This window comes from Podarcis pityusensis (genome assembly GCF_964106645.2).
Source record: "Podarcis pityusensis genome assembly, chromosome: 2".
In the NCBI taxonomy this organism is placed as follows: Eukaryota; Metazoa; Chordata; class Lepidosauria; order Squamata; family Lacertidae; genus Podarcis; species Podarcis pityusensis.
In genome coordinates this window covers 83,133,023-83,148,965 of record NC_138029.1, presented here as the reverse complement: position 1 = coordinate 83,148,965, position 15,943 = coordinate 83,133,023, and the positions used below count along the sequence as shown (strand labels likewise).

General features: G+C 39.9%; 1 long non-coding RNA gene across 1 annotated transcript in view; it reads left to right on the top strand.

Annotated features, from left to right (window-relative positions):
* The first annotated feature begins 2,149 nt into the window (after nucleotides 1–2,149).
* Nucleotides 2,150–15,943, top strand: part of LOC308471479 — a 33,159-nt gene continuing 19,365 nt past the window's right edge. The window contains exons 1-2 of the long non-coding RNA XR_013982980.1: nucleotides 2,150–2,179; nucleotides 9,307–9,379. This is a non-coding gene — a long non-coding RNA (uncharacterized lncRNA). The remainder of the gene's footprint in view (nucleotides 2,180–9,306; nucleotides 9,380–15,943) is intronic.

Below are 15,943 nucleotides of genomic sequence, written 5' to 3'. Positions count from 1 at the left end.
AGATTTGATGAATGAGAAAATGGACTTGATGACTGTTGTGGTTAACAACTGTGGACAAATAGGGAACATTGATACAGAAACCATTCAGGGACCAACTCATGAACCTGTACTGACTGGGCAAATGCAGAAAATAATGGAGGAGGATGCGGTTGCACCTCAAATAATACAAATGGAGAAACCCGAGGCCCTACAGGAGCATAAGCCGCTGCCATTGAAGATGGAAGTTGGAGTGGGCCAGGGGGAGTCTGGAGCTGAGGAGGTTCCTAACTTTGGAGAGACCTTGAAATATGTTTTTAAATACTTTTTGGATTACACTGATGACTGTGGGGAGTGGGACTGTGGGGAATGGGCGGGTTTGATGAAGGGAGATGGAGACAATTTTGGGTTGGAACCCCCCAGAGACCTACTCCTCAATGAGAAAGGAAAGAAATTAAGAAAGAGACCAACAAATGACAAGGAAAAGGGCAAGTATAAACAAGAAGAAGAAGATCTGCAGAAGGGATATGGAAGAGACTTAAGGGCCTCGGACATAAGACTTCCAGGTTGATGGACTAGATGGAATGGACAGTAAGGACTGACACGACCCGAGACCAGGAAGACCAGTTGGATGAAGACTGGAAGTAAATCTATAAAGAAAATTTTTATTTGGGGAATTAGCCTAAAATAAATGAATATTAGGGAAAATGTTGGAATGAAACTATATGACTCTAGCAGAAATGATATCAGGAGTTATGTATATTTGAGTATTAAGATTCAAGCATTAAGGTATTTTATGGTAAGATAAGGTTAAATAAATCAAGGTAATTTAAATAACAGAATATGGGGAAAGATGGAAAGGATTTGTTGAGTTAACTATTAGGTTAAAATGTTAAGATAAATTATTTAACAAAAATTGAGAAAGATGGAAAGAATTTGCTGAAATAACTAATTAAACTAGAATACAAAAAGGGAGGTGTGAGGAGGTCAATGAAACAAGCAAATGGAAGTTAAAGATATGTAATTTGGGATTTGTGTTTTTTTTCTTCCTTTTTTGTTTTTTTGTTGCATTGCTGTATTGGTTTTTATGTTTTGCTTTTTTTCTTCTTTTTTATGTATTGTAGTGTTGTTTTTCTATTTTTTCTTTTCCCCCCCTATTATTCTGAAACTATTAATAAATATTATTTTTTAAAAAAACAAAAACAAAATCCCAACCAATCTAGTCTGATTAATCTACCTTTAACTTTGTTGGATCAAGGCAGGGTTTCTAAATTCTTGATCTGGTAAACAAATTCTACCATAAGGTTCTGACTACATTTCGTCGATCTGTTCGAGTTAGGATGCTAATATATAAATCTTCAAATATCTAAAGGGCAGTCACATGGAAGATGGAGCAAGCTCGTTTTCTCCTGCTCTAAAGGCTATGACCTGAATCAATTGCTTCAAGTTACAAGAAGGAGCTTCTGACTAAACATCCAGAATAACTTTCTGATGATAGGAGTTATTTGACAGTGGAACAGACTCCCTTGGGAGGTGGTGGACTCTCCTTCCTTGAAGGTTTTTAAGCAGAGGTTGGGTGGCCATTTTTCATATATGATCTAGTTGAGATTCCTGCCTTGCAAGGGGTTGGAGTACATTGACACTCAGGGTCCCTTCCAACTCTTCAATTTTATGATTCTATGATTCTAAATTGCTATGCATTACTTACACTGTCAGTTTCACCACTGCTCTTTGCAGGATTCATGTATAATTCTCTGAGCTTGCACATCTAACTTCATGCACTTCCTGCCTCTCTGAGCAGCATGCAAAAAGGAATACACCGCCAGCCACCAACAAATACATTTTTTCCCCTTATGGAAATTAAAGCAGATAAAATCTGGCATAAAGAGGGTGTGAAGTACTTGTCCACACCAGTGGAACAACAATATCTGTCTCAGAAATTGAAACTGGCAGATTATCACAGCACTCCTAGCCAGAGCATTAATTAAATTGATGGTTTGAGGGTGAATTATAATTTATAAAGATTGGCGCCACTCTGCTAATATTCCATCTACAGGGGATACAGCCAGTTGCATTTTAAAAAGTTAAGCAGCTTGGTTATATCAGAAATCTGGCTGGGTAGTATTGCTTTCTCATAAGCAACTTCCTAAACTATCTCAGTCTCAGAATGAGAGGTTGGTGACCAAAGATCAAGACAAGCAAGGTCAGTGGCATAGTGGGGGTGGGGGGCACTGGGCGGCCATTGCCCTGGGCACATTTTTTGAGAGGGCACAACCAGGCGCCCCCCACTATACTTCATTCATTGAGTGAGGCCGTGCCTGGGCTGGCCTTTGGGGCTGGGACATGGGCAGCAGAAGCTGCTCCACACAGGTCTGGCCGAGGGGCGGAAGTGTTGGAGAGGTGGCGGCGCTGCCCCTCTCCGATGCTGTGATTGCCCATCAGAGGGGGGGCAGTGGCTCCGCCTCTCTCTGGGGGTGGGTCATTTCTTCCTCCGTGTGCCTGGCATGGAGAGGGAGGAATGAGCTTCCTTGGCCACGTTGCCTCACGACAGCAGAGGAATGAACTCCATCAGGCCTGACCCCATGAGGCACCATAGGCTAGCTCTAGTCAAATTTAATAATAATAGTCTTCATTACCTAATCTAACAAACAAACCCGAAAATTAGGGGAACTCCAAAAGTTGGTTATGACTCCAGTTTGAAATTTCATGAAACAGTCCACTTTGGTCTGAAGTGCTTCAGGGCCTACCCAATTTAGCTTGGGTTCTGAATGCGCTTTGGAAAAAATGAGACTTGGTTTCCCCTTTTTATGCCTCGGAAATAAAAATATTCCTATGAATCTTTTTGCTATTGAGAGAATTATATGAAGAAGGCATAGTAATCCCTTCAGGGTAGATAAAGCCATCCAAATTACAGGCAAACAGGTTTCAGGGCTTTTGCACTAGCCACCTTTAAATTTTGAAATAGATAGATAGATAGATAGATAGATGATAGATAGATATTTAAACTATAACTTTTTATTTCTTGGCAGAATGTAATGAAATTTGCAGGCAATATTGCTCTTTCTGAGGGCACGAATCCTGCCAATTTTCAGAAGAATAGCTGTAGCAAATTTCCCATAAGGCAGCCATTACTGTTGGAGGGTGGGTAAAAAGGTATGATGATTTCATCCCTCCTAGCATTTTGCAGGCAATTGGTCTAAAACAGAAGACATAAAAAGGGGGCCTTTAGGTAAGAACATTGCCAAATTTCAAACCAAATTTTTGGGCCTTTAATGTTGCTTTGGAGGCAAGAACGAAAGGGGTTTGCTTTCCTTCATATGACTTCTTTTCTTTCTTTTTTGGCGTGGGCACTGATTGAGTGGTATTAGGTAGGTGTCCCATGGTACTACACACAGAGCCCCAGGGAATGTGTGCTGGTTTGAGAAGTAGGCAGGGCTTGGTCTTGGAAAGTTCCTTCTTATAGACTCATACATCTCTCACCCCTGTGTAGGAACAAAGCAATGAGTTTTGAGCTCTATAGCTATAAAAGGTCTAAGTATCAGATTGAGCACCCCTGAGATTCAAAATAATATTATGCTACTGTAACATAGGCTCAGAATGAAGTAATATCTTAATATGATCTGTCATGTAGTCGTTCCGCTTTAGTCATGCAAACTACTTCTAAGTCAATCATCCCTGGCATGCTGTTAATAGTAAATTGTTCCTTTCCAATAGGGATTTCCAAATTGGCCTTAATAGGCTGATGATCATAGACACCAAATGGTAGCTTATTCAAAATTAAAGAAGCTGCCAAGTGTCTTAGCTGGAAGACAAATGTAATCTACCCTATTCACAATAAGGACAATTTGTAAGTTGAGACACCTTTTTGTCATGTGCTTATGTATAATTAGATATAATTTGAAAAGGACTTTCATTAACAAAGATACCTGCAAACATAGTTTTTCCATATTTTAATTCACAATGTGGGTAGCAGAAGGAATTTCCAAGATCCAGTTCCATGTGATGGGCCAAAACTTTATTTTTAATAACACTTTGCACAGTCGTTTGGCAGTGTAAAATTTGTACAGTTATTCTTCAGAAGTTCTACGACAGAGCTCAGTTTCTGCCAAATGATGCCTGAGCATTCTTGAACAGAATGTAAATATTAGTTGTAATTAGGGAGATGGATTCTTCATGCCAAACACTTAGAATCAGTAAAAGTGGAATTAAGAAGGTCTATTAATTCACAGCACATTATCCTTTTGGAATTGACAAAAATAGTAAGTGTTCCAACCAGCTCGCATCTGTCAAATGCTCATGAGGCCCCCACCACCATTGAACTTCATGATGAAAATCTTCCCCAAAACAGGAACAGTAATTCACATATCAGGCAGACAAATGATAACAAACTCTTCTCAAAATGAAAAAAGAAATCTTTTTAAAACACATCTCAGTTTGCAATATTATAAGATAAAGTAACAAGACTATAGCTATCTACCAAATTTTGGAGTAGGGGAATAAATAGGTTTTTGCTCAAGTCTGTGTAAATTGCTCACCACGTGCTCTATTCACCCCAGATATCAAGTGTCTGGGATATTCTTTCCTAGTGTTCTTTTCTCTGTATATCCATGTAAAAGAAGATAACTGAATCATCGATACAGGGATCAAGATGTGTTTTCATGCTAAAACTCTATTCTGCAGGCATATTGGTGGGGTGTATGTCTAACATTAGTTTTTCAATTGATATTCTGTCCCCAAGTTTCTTTTTCTTTTTCTTGAAGGCTCTATTCCTGGAATATTGCATGAGCCTCTGTGACACAAATCTATGTTTAAGAGCTGCCCTTCTGCTCCAAGAAAAACAATTCCAATTTCTGTGAGGGCCATGTCCTTTAGAAGAACTCTCAGAAAGAGACTGGGGCTCCATAAAGCCAAGCTTTATTGTAACACTCGTTCTTGGAGCCTGGTTTCTTGTTCCAAATACATATTACTAGGCTGCATACTCAAACCTCAATCTTAACACTACCTCTGCTACTGGATGAGGGGAAAATTGTAACACAGAATATCTTACTTAAAGGGAATTGTAACTTAAATGTTTTCTTAATTGTGGCATAAATGACAAAATGGATGGTTCAGAAAGATGCTATGAAATATAAGATATGCACAATAACCATTAAAGTTGTTTCTTTTTCTTAGTTTTCCAGGCTGAGATTCTTCCCAGCAATTGCCCCCAAATCTCAAAAATGGGACCCCGAACCTCACAATGATTCTACCATTGGCATATCCAGACAGAGTCCTCAGATGATACAGGTCTCTTGTGAGAGAGAATTGAGCAGATTGTTGTTGGGAAAGAATTCTTTTTTAATGTTGTGCCTTTCTCATCAGTTGTAGTTTCAGACTGCCCCCAAGGAGAGACTATGCTCTAAACACATTCAGCTCAATGAATCCCCTCTCCCATGCACCTGAAGTAGGGATGGACCAGCCAACATTCACTCAATTCCTCCTTTTCCCAATATTAAATTCAGTTTGCAATTCTATAGCCATTTGCGATTTTTTTAAAGGAAAATCCTTGCGAAAATTCTTTAGCATTTTAATTTCTCCTAATATACACATTTTTGCACGTAGTTTTGACAAATATACATTGTTGTAGGTTACTTTCACTAATATGTACATTCATATGTACACATATATGCATGTTTATACACATTGATTAGCTTGAGAACTGCCTCACAAAATTCATAAAAGTGTGAATTTCAAAGGAAGACTGTGTTTCTGTTCACTTATTGTTTCGGAAATCGCTAATTTAGTAAGTTTATATTTAAAAGAGAACTGAATCATTTCCCCCCACTTCTCACCACCCCCATCCTGAAAGTATCCTTCCTTCCTTTTTCCTGCATTCAGTGCCTTCCTGCTTTTTCAATACCCGTTCCTCCTTCATACTGTGTACTCAACTCAATGTCTTCACCTCTTAGGATCAAAGGATCTATTACCTTCAAAGGATATATCATGATAAATCTCTTAGTTTTGGAGTGCAAAAACTCTTGAAGACTAGGCCGCCTAAGAGTAAGAGGGAAAAGGCCTCAACCATTTAAACTGCCTAGTTCTCAATATTGCCTATGTTAAGGACCACCATTTTGAATATAGTGGTAAGTGAGGAAAATCTTGATAAGAACAAAATATTAAAAAGTATAAAATCACAAGTCAGCTTAAATAAATGAGACTCACTTTTGGCTCATCCAGAATTGCCCTTGCCTTGCTGCTTTCCCCCAGGAATACCCGCTCTTTACAGCTGAATCGGCACAAACGTCAATCGAGCTTTCTCCAGATTGATGTTTGTGCCTATTTATCGCTAAAGAGTGGGATTTCTGGGGGAAAGTGATGGGGCAAGAGCAAAACCACGCAGACTCATCACAGAACAAGAGCAAGCCTGGGTGAGCCCTTAAACTCACCACAGATACTAAAAACATAAAAATCTTGGAGGCAAGGATAAAGAACAAAGCCTCAAAAACTAAGAGAGCTAGAACATTTCATAATAATCTCTGAATTACACTGAAGACCAGTATTTATTTAAAATAGTGGTGTACTTTCTGTAAAACAAGAAAATCCTTAATAAATTTTTTTTTATAAAAAAAAATAGTGGTGTACTGCACAGCTAAGTTATCAGCATATGTAATTGTATGTGCGTGTGCATAATTATGTACAGATGCAAAGATCTCATGTAAAAAACAGCCTCTATTCCCTCCAGCTGAAAAGATAACATTCCAAATATATATTCATTTGGTAATTAGTTTAACTTGGATACATAACTTATTATTGTATAGACTTGTCTGAGGCATGTGCTCTATGTTGTGTATGATGTGGATTATATTTGATGTGAATGAACAAAATGTGGACTCTGATCATTGCACAGAGTTGTGTATATTTGAAATATAGAATCATTGAATTATGAATGTTTTGTCAGTTTTTTCCATGCATTTTCATTATTTAGGACCTTTGTGAATGATTTTGTTTTATTAAATAGCTTTACAGACTAATCCATTGCAAATGTAAGTCTCCCTTGGTTCAATGGCATCTATTTTCAAATAAATATACATACTGGTGCATTCACAGTCATTTTTGGGTTTTGTCACATTGCATACATGTCAATAATGTTTATATGCAGACTTTGCTATACCTGAAGTGCCATATTAATACTCTCATATTTTTATGTGGGAAATCCTTCTATTTTTTCACACTGATTTTTTTAATAATGGTTTGGACATGATTTCATTACTTTTTAAATAAGTAAAACTAGACCATGACCATGTCATGAATTCACTGCTGCAAAGTATGGAATTGAATCAAAATTGTACAAATATTAGAGAAGTATGTAGCCCTGTGCTATCACTGATTTTAGAATGAGATCACGATTCCTTGAGGCAGAAGATTAGTTTAGGGGTGTAAAGGGCAGATTTGTTCACCAACAGAAGAGAATGACTGGAGGCCCCCGGAAGGAACAGCAGAGGGGGCTTCTGCGCAAGCAACAAAATATCCCAGCTGACCTTGTCAATGGCATATAAGAGTTTAGTGTTAAATGGATTGTACCCCAAATATTTCTATTAAGATCTTAACAAAGCATCTCATGTAAATCTCTGTATCACCTACCACTAAAAAGCAATGCTAATTGAATGTAGCAAATTGTTTTTGCTCTTCACTCAATCATTATTTTTGACATACCTTCCCCTCACTAATTACCACACTGATAGGAAGCCTAGCCTAGGAACATAACAGATGTGTGACTCTCCCATTTGCTCTAAGGCAGAATAGATAGGCACAATTTATTTCTGTTATACTTTAATATGTGCAAAGGGGAGTGCTATAATTTTCCAGTAATGTAATATAAGCAAGACACGTGTAAAGAAAGTTGTGTCTGTATGTTTTCCTGGACTAGGTGTGCAGCACACAAATGGTTTATTTAAACGAACAATGCAATTTTCCTAAGCTGGGTGTTTAGTTTTCTTTATGGAAGGAAATGGAAATTGTTGATTTAGCTCCCATCTGCACGCAGCAACAATTGCCAACATTTGTTCTTTTGCATGAACACTTAAACACACACTGATGTATCAAGCAATAAAGATCTCCCAGAGAAAGAAAACAAAATACAGACTCCCTGCAGCAATCGACAGTGTGTGGCTAGGCACACTCAAGGGACCAATACATTCCATCACTGTGAAGATATAGATCCCCTTCTCTCTTTCACTCCTTTTGCAAAGATGTCTGATGTCCCTCCAGGTTCCACAATCTGGATTTGATTAAATAATTATAAACCCTGAGCAGCAGATCTATCATTCATGCTCCTGAACATGCCAACATGCGCCATTTGTGGCGATGCCAACCAATGGTGAAACTTCTCTCATTATTGTCATTGAAAATATAGTGGTTTGGTGTTTGTGCTATTTCCTGGATTTTGGTGATATAAGATTGCCCAGCAATTTGCTTCTTTTGCCAACAACACTAAAGAATTTTATAATAAATCCCTTCTATATTTACTCAGTCCACCGCTCTGTCACTGAAATTAGCCATTTATGAACATATGTTCTGTAATACCTGTTTTCTTTTTCAGTTTGACTCTTCTTTGAATCCTAGCAGAAAATCAATCAAAATATGGTTTGCTACTCCTTTCCCTCCACTTTGAAGATTGTTTTCGTGTGTGTGTGTGTGTGTGTGTGTGTGGTTTTAAATGGATATAGTACTTACAATTTCACAATATATGACAGCAAAGCTAAATGGACCACACTTGAGATATGGTGCATTTTGCTTAGAAATCCTGTAAAACAATTGATATGAAATATTAACTACAACTACATTCAATGTAACCAGGGGACAGAAAAAATAATTCAAAAGAAGTAAAATATCTAAATCAGCTTGTATTGCCAAGTCTATGATTCTGCTCTTTGTTTTTTAAACTTTGTCTCAGGGAAGGCGTAATTTCTATATCAGCTGCATATAGAGCAGCATACCATAAACAATCAGATTTACTCAGAATATAAGCATTACTTTGGTGAGTGACAATCCAAATCAATGTGCATGTAGCCTTGGTTAGATACTCTGAATATGACCAACCAGCTGTTTGGTAACAAGAAGAAAACAAGGAGAAATAAAACCATCTCCATAACCTTCCACCCTGAAAAGTTTAAGAGTGCTTACTGGGGCTACATTTGTGTAGCCCAGCTGCTTAATAAGGTAGGGAAATAGCACAGATGCAAAATTCCTCACGCAAACAAAGAAATGCTTGCTGCCACAAAAGTATGGCCCCTAGCTAGATTGCACTAGTAAGATATCTTGGACATTTTCACTGACATCACAATATTCCAGATATACAACCTTTTCCATTGCAACCTCACAACTATGAAATGAACTCCTGAGAAGACGGAATAGATCTCTGGAGGTAGGTAGATCCCAGTTTCAATCACTGGCATTTCCAGGTGGAATGCAGTGGGGGAAACCTCTGCCGGTGATCCCGGAGAACCACAGCCAGTCACAACAGACAACATAGAACTTGATGGACAAATAATCTGACATGGTATAAGAACATTTCCTGTATTCATTTCTAGGGTGCATTAATGTACAACCTTCTGACTTTCTCTCCCCCACTTTTTAAACCCTGAAAATTCTACCTTACAAGTCTAGTTGAGGAGTGGGATAGCACTACTTTTATTGTGTGTGGGGGGGGGGGGGAATCTTGGTCCTGTAATAATTTTGATGCTTTATTTTTATTGTATGTCGGGAGTTAGCTTATGGGGATTTTTTTTGCATTGCTTCTAGGTATTTCACAAACTGTCTTGAGCTTTAAAAGAAGCAGGGTATAAATACATACATAATACTTAATGACCATATACCAAGAAAAGAGAGAGAGAGAGAGAGAGAGAGAGAGAGAGAGAGAGAGAGAAGGTCAATATGGATCTTACATACATTGAATTACATCCGTTCCACAGCATCAAAGCAGAGGACAGACTTTCTTCCACGTAGGCAATTGGATTCATTAGTTCATATGAAAGAGTAGAACTGACATGTGTTAAACTGACCACAAGAGGTCACTCTTATTTTTTTATGGCATGTACTGGAAGTGTATTAAGAATTTCAGCGGCTCTAAAGTGTTCTATTATTGTATCTATTTCAAAGCAGAATTCCATATAGATATCTACACATGAGTAACTCCAATTGATTTCAGTGAGACTTACTCCCAGGTAAGTGCAGATAGGATTGCAGCCATATCATAACCCTCATCATCATTTACCTGCCCTTCACCCTAAGGTAGCAGTTTAAAGCAACTTAGAATAAATTGAGTTCTAAAAATATATACCTCAGGGGACAAAAGCCTGGGTAAAGAGGTGTGTCGTCAGCATTCACTGACAGCTGTGCCGTGGAGATGCCAGATGTACTTCTCTGAGAAGGGGGTTCTACAACTTTGTGGCTGCCATAGAGCATGCCCTCTCCTGGGCAGCCCCTGAGCTTTTGAGGGCAGTGCAGCAACCAAGAGGGCCCTCTCTGCTGATCTCAGCACCTGAGAGGGTATGTAGGGAAGGAGGAGACCTCTCAGGTATTTGGGGTCTGAGTCCTTTGGGGCTTTGACACCTGCACAGTGAACCAACTGGAAATTCCGAGTTGTTTTGAAGCGCAGCCCCATGGAGAGAGGAAGTTACCAGAGCATGGAATACAGTGGCCAAGTTATTTCTGTTCAAAATGGACCTATAGCAGTAGCTGGGAAAAGGCACTCCTAGCTGCCAAAGTCATCACGGTTGTGACTCTCTTAGTTTTCATCAAGGAATGCTCAGTATTAGGTCACAGGAAAGGCACAAGGAATGTTTGAATGTCACCAGGCAGGGCTATTGCATTCTTTTAATAGGCCTCTATAAAAGCACTTGATAGATTACAATATTGCTTCCAAAGATATTGACTTGGCTGGTCTACAAATCCTTGCCAGTAAAATGGATATTTCTGATCTATTTCCATCGCTGTATTGACTTACAATGCATTGCTGACATATGATTTCTGCAGCGAGAGAATAATGGATTTCTGCCATTTTCCTTCATCTTCATTCAGTGTGTTCTGCATTCCACTCTGCTTGAATTCTGCTTCAACTAGGAGAAGGTCTAAAATTAATTCGGGAATTGGAGCATACTGTTTATGATTCCTTCATCTCATTTGTATCCTCCCTGCCAGAAACAGCGGTGGATAGGATAAGATGTATTCCACACTGTTTCTCTCCCTGCTCTTTTTTTTACCTACTGGTGAAATCTTCCGTCCCCTGCAATTCCCCTGTTGATTGACACCATGCCATTATTAAGCTTTTCCTTTAGTAACAGTGCAGGAGTGGGGAATTTTCATCAGAAGTGTAAGAGGAGAAGGAAGGTTTTACATTTTCTTCTGCCTGCAAATCCCACTTCTGCTGCTGAGCTGACTAGGAAACAGCAGAGTGATGAAAAGGAGCTGGACTGCTGAAAAGAATGAATCTTCTTGTGTAGCCCCACACCATTCTTCCCACTGCTGATCAGTGGGAGGGTATGTTGTGGGCCATGTAAGATTTGTCAGTTGGCCAGAAGCAGCCCAGGGGGTGCAGATGTTTCTCAGAGACTATGCATACTGACTGGAGAACATGCACATTGACTGGAGAATGTATACATACTACATTTGAGATATGCACATTACCTAAGGCCTGCTGAGAATTATGCATAATAACCAAAGAATGTACCAAATTAAGCCAAATGTGCACATTCTCCAAGGCCCAATTATGTATAATGGCTGGAGGATCTAGAAAATTCAGTTGAGATATGCACACTTCCCAAGGTATGTTGGGGATTATGTACTGTATATTGACCAGGAAATGTTTACGATTCCCTATTCATGGAAGGTTAATGTGCACATTCTCCATGAGGCCTGGTGAATATACACAATGGCTACTTATTATGGACATTAACCATTCAACTTTTATTCCCCTTAACATATACACACAGTTTTGTTCTTTCTGGGCCAACTTTTCTGTTTGTGCATGTGTGCACAGATACAAATTTGCAAACATGTGAGTTCTGTTTCAAGCAGAAAAACAAAAGAGTGAGTTCTGCTTAAAGTTGATGAGTACCACAGATATTTGCAAAGAAGAGGTGGCTGTGAAGGTTTTATTATCATGTGTTGCATTTACACTCCGATACACAGGTGTAAATCATAGCCTATGAAATGTCATTTATAAGCATGCCTGGGAATTTTCTTTTTAATCCAGATGAATATTTGCCTTTGTTTAAACCTTGCCTCTCTCACTGAAGGTACCAGATCTTATCTTGTATATGATCCTGAATTTTCGTGCACATTTAAAGCCATTTACAGCTGTTCTATTGTCCCAGGTGCAATAATTTATCTGTGTTCAGTTTCCTTTGGAATGAGTCACTGGAAGCTTATGATATTTGAGTTTATTACGAATACAAAGGTTGAGCAAATTGCTTAAAAACTGCAGAAGCCAAATCCACTACCCTATGTCAAACCTCCAGAGACAGCCCAGAGCTCAAAGCATACCTTCTTCCACTGTGTCTCATTCAAAACTGCAGTCTGTCTGCCAAAGTGCTTCTGTTGTTTTCCAGCCACACCTACCCTGCTCTCTCCCTCTGTCTTGGGACAGAGAGGAAAGCAGATGATATATCTCCTTCTCTCCTTGGACCATTTATCCCTCATCTGCCTAACATTAGAAGTCCCTGGCATCTTTGCCACTGACTATCTATTTATTTAAAAGCACTTCTAAATCACTTAATAGTTTTAAAACTTCTAAATGCACAAACATTATTTTTTATTATTATTAACTTGTACCCCACCCATCTGATTGGGTTGCTCCAGCCACTCTGGGTGTCTTGCAACAGAATGTAAAAGAACACATGATACATGAGACATTTAAAGCCTCCTGATACAGGGCTGCCTTCAGATGTCTACAGAAGCTCATATAACTGGCTATCTCTTTGACATCTCACAGCAGGGTGTTCCACCAGAAAGCCCTCAGAGGTGGACCTCAGCGTCCAGGGCTGAACAATGTGAGTGGAGGCACTCCTTCAAGTATACAGGGCTGAAACCGTTTAGGCCTTTAAAGGCCAGCAGCAACACTTTGAATTGTGCTTGGAAGCATACTAGGAGTCAGGGGTGCCATCTTGCCCTCAGGATTGTGAGTGCCCACCACTGCACGCAAACGTGCAACATCACACGCACACACCTGCACATAGTGCATGTGACGTCACACACACTACATGCAGGCGTGTGCATGTGACGTTGCATGTCTGCGTTATGGTGGCCGGCAGTGACTCCTCTTCATCTTCAGCCAGCAAGGCACCCTTTTCCGTGGGAAGGGGCTCGGACTTGGAGGCAGAGAGACTCTGTCTCCACATCTGAACTCCACCCCCCAAAAAAGGATGCTTTGCTTGCTGGCTGAGGAAGATGGAGCTGAACTGCTTCTCTCCCTGCTGGCTTTCTTTCATTGACTTTGTGGGTGCCCCAGTTATATTATTGTGGGTGCCCAAGCACTCACAGCTCCCTGGAGTTGGCTTCTATGCTGGGAGCCAATGTAAGTCTTTTAGGGCCAGTGTTATATGTTCCCATATAGCAGCCTCTCCCAGTCACCAGTCTGGCAGCCGCAATCTGGATTAATTGTAGTTTCCACGTCACCTTCAAAGGCAGCATCCTTAGTCATCTAATCTTTATAGGTAAAATTATCCACCCCTGAGCATTTTTAGGATTTTCTCATTCCCTGAAAGTTGCCCAATATGCCCCTCCACTTTCCCCTTCCCACAAAAGGTGGGCAAGAGCTATTTGGCTCAGGTTTAGTTTTTAAAATAGGCTATTATTAAATATTTGGAATGGAGCATCTGTAATGAAAAACAAAACCACAACATTTCAGAAACATGCTGTCTGTGGAATACAGAAGACATCCATATTGGTTGGATTTATTTTGCCTGCATCCATCTGTGCATTCTGTCCCATTTTCCTGGTGAAATATTTGATTTCTTATTTATGCTAGTATCTATGAATGCCACAAGCTCTGTTTATGTTTTCACTTATAAGAGTTAGCTTATTTTCCCAACCACTTACTGGAAGGAAAATGATAGAAAAGTCAAGATATTTAATCCTGATGAGGCAAAGGTGGCAGTGATTACTCTCACACTGTGTCTATTGGGAGAGAGAAAAGATATCTTTTGGTTGAGGTTTGGACAACTTGCAACAGTTGCCCAATATTTACAATGTCATTAGTACAGCAGCTCTCAGCAGACACAAACCCAAATCTGACAGCTGATCCTTTTCACATATACTTATTAAAAGCTCAATTTTCAAGTTACAATTGCAGCTACATTTCCTTGCCAATATTCAAAACCTGAACTGGGAATAGTTCTTGACCTCACAAGCTCTGTAGTATCTTCAACAAAGTAAAATAGTCAAAAGTCAGGTGCTAGCTTAGAGCCAGTATCAGTTGGCATGAATGTCAATGGTTGCATTTTTACACAATGTTAAGCCAAATTACAGCTTAGTGTGAGCTTGCAGACTTCCAGAGAGGAGACTGAAGCTCCTTTGCTCTTCCCAGATCCTTTAAGCTCCATGTTGTGAGGCAGCTAAGCCAAGGTTTGGCTTAGTAGGTCATCTGAACCCAGGCTCATGTTTAAGCCCTCTCCTCCTCAACAATGACAGGTAGCCAACAGGAAACCTTGGCTACAGAGCTCTCTAAAATCTAGTTCTGCTAAGCCATAATTTGGCTTACCATGTAGTGTGAACCAGGTTAATGTTTCATCTTTTCATAAACAACGTGGGGGGATAAAATTGAACCCTGCTGACTACTTCAGATGTTCTACATCATTTAAGGTCAAGCGGCCATCACACCCGCACATACCCAGTCTCCCTCCACCCACAAATTCACACACAAATGCACCTTTCCACTGGATGAAGCCACGTCAGGCGTGCAAACCAGAGACTAGCAGTGTTGCCTAGCACTATTTTTCTCTCCTCTTCCAGGCCTTGCTCCACCAGAGTGACTGAGGAGGTTAAAAGTCCTGTCAGCAGCTTTGAGTTTACCTCAGGATTGTTCCGAGTTCCAAACACTGCTGTTTCTGTGGCTATTGGTGGACAGACCTTTCCCAGCTGCGGTACCAGAAATGTCACAGGGAAACCTGGTCCATCTCTTTCCCAGTAAAAGCTGAATTGCAGAGAAGTTTATGAACTTGAAGAGTAGGAAAGCCTTTCATATTAAAGGAAAGAAAGAGACTAGAGAGCCTGTCCTCCCACTTGGTTTTTGCCTGCTCTCACAGCTCTAATAAAAACATATGGAGAAGGTAAATTAGGACAGCCGACTGCTTCTGTCAACGCTGAACAAACAGCATCTTTAAACTTTATGTGTGACTTAGAATCCAAGAATGCAGACTTTGTTTTAGTTGATGGGCTTGTTAAAGAAAATACTTTGATAGCAAGGAGGGAAGGGGGGGGGGAGAAAAGAGGAGAATTATATAGAAATGAGAGCAGATTAAAGTACAAAAAGAACCCCTGACATCAGACAGAAGCCTGTTTGATTAGGTCACCCTATAGACTAGAAATAATTAAAAATAAAGAAGATAGATGGAATATGTCAGGTGCTTAAAACAACATCACGAAGCCTACTCAGAGAAGCACATGTTTGTGCAAGCCGAGGAAGTGAGGTTGTGGCAGATGTGGAATATTTCTGCTGGCTGAAGGCCTTGAGTGGACAAGGAGGAGGATTTTGAATACTGTGCAAGTAAACGTGATGCAAGGTATATTAAAAAGCCAAAGCAAATTGGAGGTGGAGTTAGAAAGGAAGAAGAATGCTTGAAACATTGTAGTGGTGCTAAGGACCAGGCAGCTACTTCTGCTAAAAAGAATGCCTCAGTTATCCAGCGTATGCTCCTCAATCCTGCACTCTTCTCTCCCCTTGGCCCCCATTCGCCCCCCCCCAAAAAACGTTGTGGCTCTTTGGATAATA